We start from the raw sequence: 6,001 nt of genomic DNA, 5'->3' as shown, positions 1-6,001 counted from the left end.
GATCTGGGTCCACAAGTGCTACAAGTCTGCCTCACTTTCAGCAAGCAAAGTTGTGCCACCTGCATTTCCCAGGTTATCAATAAGTGTTTCTCCCATCCTGATGCTACTTTCTTCTTAATATAGTCCAGTTTCTTTTATTATTTGCTCAGCACACACAGCGAAAGGATACAACCATGAAGCACACCTTTCCTGATTTTAAACCGTGCTGTATTTCCATTTCTGTTTGAATGACTGCCTCTTAACAGATGGACCAATCAAACTAAACAACCCAGCTCACTGTCACCGAGTCAATGCTGACTCATAGCAACCCTCTTGTGGGATTCAGGGATTGGAACTGTCTGTGGGAGTCTCTACCTTGGGGCTGCTGAATGTTTTCAACTGCTGACCATGCTGATCTCAGCCCAACTTGTCACCCCTACAGCTCCAGTACAGGTCCTAAGCATAATGAAGTGTTTTAGAATCCCTGTTCTTCTCCATGTTTCCATAGCTTAGAATGATCCACACAGCTGAAAGCTTTTTCATGGTCAATAAAACCCATGTAAGCATCTTTCTAGTATTCTCTGCTTTCAGCCATGATCTGTCTGATATCAGCAATGATATCCCTCATAGCATGTTCTCTTCTAAGTCCAGCTTGAATTTGTGGTAGCTCCTGTCAATGGATTGCTGCAATCATTGTATATCATTCAGAAGAGTTTTACTTGCATGTGATATTAATAATATTACTTGATATTTTCTGAATTCTGTTGGCTCACCTGTCTTTGAAAAGAGAATATGGATTTCTTCCAGTCAGGTGGCCAGGGTAGGATGATATTCACTATATTTTCCTGACTCTGTAAATGCATTTGAATGTGTGTATCCTAATAAATTATTGATAGCATTTTAAGAATGAAAATTCCAGAATCTTTAATAGTGTTCATACAGAAACTGTACAGAGATCAATAGGCAATCATTGAAAAAGGGATGGGAAATAGTGTGTGGTTTAAAATCAGCAGAGATGTGTGACAGTGAGCTGGGTTGTTTAGTTTGACTGGTCCATCTCTTAAGAGGCAGTCATTCAACCAGAAATGGAAATACAGGATATTATAATTTCATCATGCTTTTTCTATCTGAATGCTGAGAAAACAGTCCAACAAACCTGACTATATATCAACATTGGAGGAAGACTCACTAACAGCTCATGATATGCACGTGACACAAACTTACTTGGAAATTACAGAGAAGACTTAAAAGCACCTACTAGTAATGATCAAAGATGACAGTCTTCATTAAGGATCACATCTTAACATAAAGAAAACAGAAATCCTTATAACCAGATAAATATCATCATGGTAAATGGAGAAAATATTGAAATTGTCAAGGATTAAATTTTCCATAACTAGTGCCCAGGGAAATTGTAATCGGTGAATCCAATGATATACTACATTGGGCAAATGTGCTGTTCGCAAACTCTTTAAAGTGTTAACAAATACAGGTGGCAGCTAGAGCACTCAGGTGCACCTGACCCAGGCCACAGTATGTTCGATCGCTTCAGACTCATGGGCAAGCTCGACACTGTACAAAGAAGATTAAAGATCTGATACCTTTGAATGATGGTGTCTGCTTCAAAGAATATTAGTGATCCCATTCTCAAAGAATGAACTACTCTGTCTTGGCAGAAATACAGCGAGAATTCCCCTTAGAAGCAATGATGGCAAAACCTCATCTCATGTATTTCTGGAGAAGTTATCACAAAGGACCTGTCAAAGAAGAAGAATGTAATAGTTGATAAATTAAAGTTCCAGTAGAAAACAGGAACCTGAAAGATGTACTGACACCGCAGCTACAAACAGGAACTCAAAGATTGGACAGGACAAGGCAATGGTTTGTTCTATGAATATAGCCTTACTATATTTCATAACCCCCTCAGTGATGCCAAACATCAGTAGCAACATACCGAAATGAGTAAATGAGCTGTCATATAAAGCTATTAGATGTGTTATACAGCTACTTCTTACTGATTATTTATCTCATTATCTAATATTTAGCATTTAACATAGTAGAAATCTACTCTCTGACTATTTGGTGAACTAGGGAAGTGATGAGCATGGAAGAGTATCCCCTTCCTTGAGAAGAATCTAAGGGGGGCCCACAGTAATCTGGCCAGTGTTGCACCTTACTTTCAGCTCCTTCGTCTTGGAAGGGGAATCATATCATCCTTCATGGTCAGGGTATCTGAGTGAATATGCAATACCTGACCTAGGTTCCTCAATTTGATGTAACCTAACCTGAAGTCCTGACATCAATATTGCTGTGGGATGAGAAAGGAGTAAATAAAGAGGCATCAGAGAGAATGTTTGGAAGAAATGACTATACGTTTAACGACATGCCAAACTTGAACAGAAGTAAGTCCGAAGTCTCTACCCAGATAAGACTTGTGTGTAGCCAGGCTCCCAGCACCCTTGCAAGATGCCCATATCCTTATTCACAGGACATGCCCTGAGGGGTTCAGGATCCCGATCACTGGGCCAGCAGAAGTGGGCGTGAAGTCCTGGAGGGAAGTTCTACGTGCGAAACTCTGAAACCGCCCAAGAAAGAGAGGAAAGAATTAAGTCATACAGCCTATCTAGCATTTTTTCCCTCGAGTTTCATTCACAGAAAATTAATCTGTAACTGTACTTTTGTTAGACCAGGTTGTTTGGAAACACAAACCCATGGCACTCATACACATACATACAAGAAAATAACTTTATATTTAGGAGCAACTTTACATCAAGGGCACCCAACCCAGTCCCACAGAAGTCTATAGATGCAATGCTAGCCAAGGGCCTCTTTAGGCTCCCAGAGCTGCATGCCAATGATGCGGAAAGGTGAAGCACGAAGCAGGGATATCACAGGCTGGGTGATGCTGGATCCAAGGTCAATGGAAGCCTGGCAGGGTTCCAATCGCTCTTAAGGTTGGGTGGCCCACAAGCGGCTGCTGCTGGAGGCAGGCACAGAGTTCCAGCAAGGAGGAGGCCAAAGTGGCAGAGAAAGAGGCAGTTCCCAAAGTCCTTCACTCTCATACAAAAGGTTACATCCCCAAGGAGTGTTAGCAAACTACTACTTGATTGACCGGCTTGACTCCACCCATAGCCAGAAGCATCTAGGTGACATAAAATCCTCCAACTACCACAGTACTAATCCTAGTAATGAACACACCAGTAACTCCAGCAGTTACTATTTATAGAGTTCCTACATTTAAAAAAAAGCAGACAAATGAATGGTATTAAACAACCCGAAATCCCTCCGTTTCCACACACTAATTTTAATAGGTCTTGGAATCCGAACCATGGCTGTGAGAAGTAGGTATAATGAAAAGTGGTCCAAATGAAAATTTCACTGGACCATGGTGACCTAAAGAAAATTAAGCATCATCCCATTTCTCAATTGTCCCCATCTCCAATTATTCCTGGTCTCTCTCCCCGACTCTCCCAGTGTGACAACTATATCTAATTTGTCACTGTTTCATGGGTATGTCAAACTCTGTCATTTTCTCTGTATCTTTAACGGTCTCTTCCATCTTTTGGTAAAATCCTTCACTATTGACTTCCCTTCATCATAACTGATATCACTCAAGACTCTGCTCAAGATCTAGCTCCTATGGAAGGCTTTTGTTGGCCTCTCTATACAGAATAAGTCACATCTGTTTTCCTCATCCAGGAAATCCTATGTATATTCATAGTGGAGACAAATTACTGCACTGAATTATAATTACTAGCTTAAATATTACACGTCTCTCTGCCTAAGGAATCTGAGCTTCTTGGTCAGAGAAGTCATTTACATTTGTTTCTAGAATATTGTTTGAGGCAACAGGGCACCTTTCAAATTGCTGTACAAGGGTCATATGAAAAGTCATTACCATCTTCTGACCTCTAATATGAATTCGTCCTGCTCCCTCCATTTCCTGGCCACTCTAGGTGGCCGCACACATGCTGTTTTCCTTTATATTTCCTTCTCTTGTTTAGTAGACCGAGATAAATTGCTTGACTTCTGCGCCTCAGCATCTTCTTCTATATAAAACCACCCTCCACCCACATTTCAGTGCCATTGTGTCCATTCCAGCCCATGGCAACCTTATATAGGTTTTCTGAGATGGCAAATCTTCCCAGGGAAGGAGAGTTGCCTATTTCTCCCACGAGTGGCTGATGGTTTGAACCACCACTTTGTTGCCAGCAGTCCCATGCCAACCCCCCGTGCCACCTGGTAGGTTGATATGAGGAGTAAGCGTACGTGTCTACAATCTCTGTACAATGGCAGCCTTTGTTGCCCAATTTCAACTTGATAACCTAGAGCCGGACTATTTATCTTGCCAGCACAGAACAAGTCACACTGTCAGATGCTGCAGCTGGGCTCACGGAACATAGTCACTATCACCGGGACTATGAGGCACAACTAGCCTTTTCCCTCCCACTCTCTTTCTCTTTTGTGACTGGAGCAAGAAGGGGTGACTCATCTTTTTGACACCCACATGAATTGCAGTTTCTGGAATTCAATTAATGTCTGCTCAGGAAATGTAAAATGGATGCTTAAATGGCTTGATCAACAAAGCTTAAACATGGTCCAGCATGGCCATGAAACAGTAAATAATGCAATTGTATAGCACTTCATAATATTTGAAACATTCTGACAAACATTTCCTATCGCTACAACAACTTGATAAAGAAAGTCTAGAAGGAATATCAGTACTTTTCCAAGGAGGCTCAAAGAGATTAGAATGTTTAAACCAAGCCGCAAAAGAGATAAATTCCCAAGGATGAAAGCCACAGGTCCAATGCTATATAGGTATGTAATGACAATGTTTTATTTTAAAATTGCCATCTATAAATTACATTTCAGAGTTTCTTTTTATACAATTTGTCTACGTGCAGTAAGATGTGAGATTAAGTTTATACAAGTATTGTGAGCATTCTCACTGATACTTATTTTCCTGTAATAGGAGACCTAAAGGAGTATTTTACATATTTTTATTTGCCAAAATTCTCTTGTATGTTCATTTAGAAATGACAAGTTTAATTCAATAAAATTAGGAAAATAAACAAATTTTCAAATTTTATATTTCATATGGGTATTTCAACATGCTGTAGAAGTTTAAGCATCAATTCTATCCAAGTGACCACGGGCAAGTCATGTAATAGTTTTCTGTCTCATTTCACTTGTATCAAAATTACACAATTCTGTAAATACTTCTAGCTTCCTTATATCCTGCTACAGTATTTATCTAACCAATATTCAAATAAATAAATAAATAAATACTAGTAAACTTATTTCCAACTATTTACCGTTCCTTTATAAAATATTCTAATATGTGCTCTTCATGGCTTATTATGTATTGCTCCTTTCATCAGATATGCTTATTAACCATGAGTTTTGTACATTAACTAGGTGGCAGGTATGGCAAAGTAACTTCGTGACTGATTCTCATGTTTTAAACTTAGTTCAAGCTTCACTTCCTTCAGAAAACATCCAGGTATAAAGAGATATGTCCATGCTTTCCTTCAAAGCAGGTAGTAGTCTGTGTACAGTTCCTCCACCATCCATACAACAATTGCCTTCCCTTGTTTGGCTATATGTTCTTATTAGTAAATACATTTAATTGAGGAGTAGGACTAGGTCTTAATCTTATAAACCTAACATAGAAACAATAATATTATATTTAATTCATTTTAGTTGTTAGTAAATTTCAACGGCAAGACTCCAGGTCTATTGACAGCATCCCAGCTTATAATCTTAGCAAGTTACTCAAATCTGTTTGTTAGTTTCATTAGTTGTTAAATTGAGATAAACAATATGACCTACTTTTCTAAGTTATATGTGAGGACTGAAATAAATAATGCATTAAAGCTCACAAACCATGGAAATCACCCCATTAATGTTATATATATTGAAATAGTTTATTGTGCCAGCCTGGCCGATAAACACAAGTGGGATTAACTGAAGGGCAGAGAGATAAATGCCTTGGTGAGTCTCGCCTTTCTTGTCTCTC

The 6,001-nt window shown here is 39.2% G+C and overlaps 1 protein-coding gene across 1 annotated transcript in view; it reads right to left on the bottom strand.

Moving 5' to 3' along the window:
- Nucleotides 1–6,001, bottom strand: part of EPHA6 (EPH receptor A6) — a 1,133,516-nt gene that overhangs the window by 1,098,773 nt on the left and 28,742 nt on the right. The window lies entirely within an intron of this gene.

The sequence above is a fragment of the Echinops telfairi genome, unplaced genomic scaffold, assembly GCF_000313985.2.
Source record: "Echinops telfairi isolate 266 unplaced genomic scaffold, ASM31398v2 ScPeMD7_6;HRSCAF=24_1, whole genome shotgun sequence".
Taxonomy (NCBI): Eukaryota; Metazoa; Chordata; class Mammalia; order Afrosoricida; family Tenrecidae; genus Echinops; species Echinops telfairi.
Note: the sequence above shows the minus strand (reverse complement) of the source record. Positions and strands in the feature narration are given on the sequence as shown.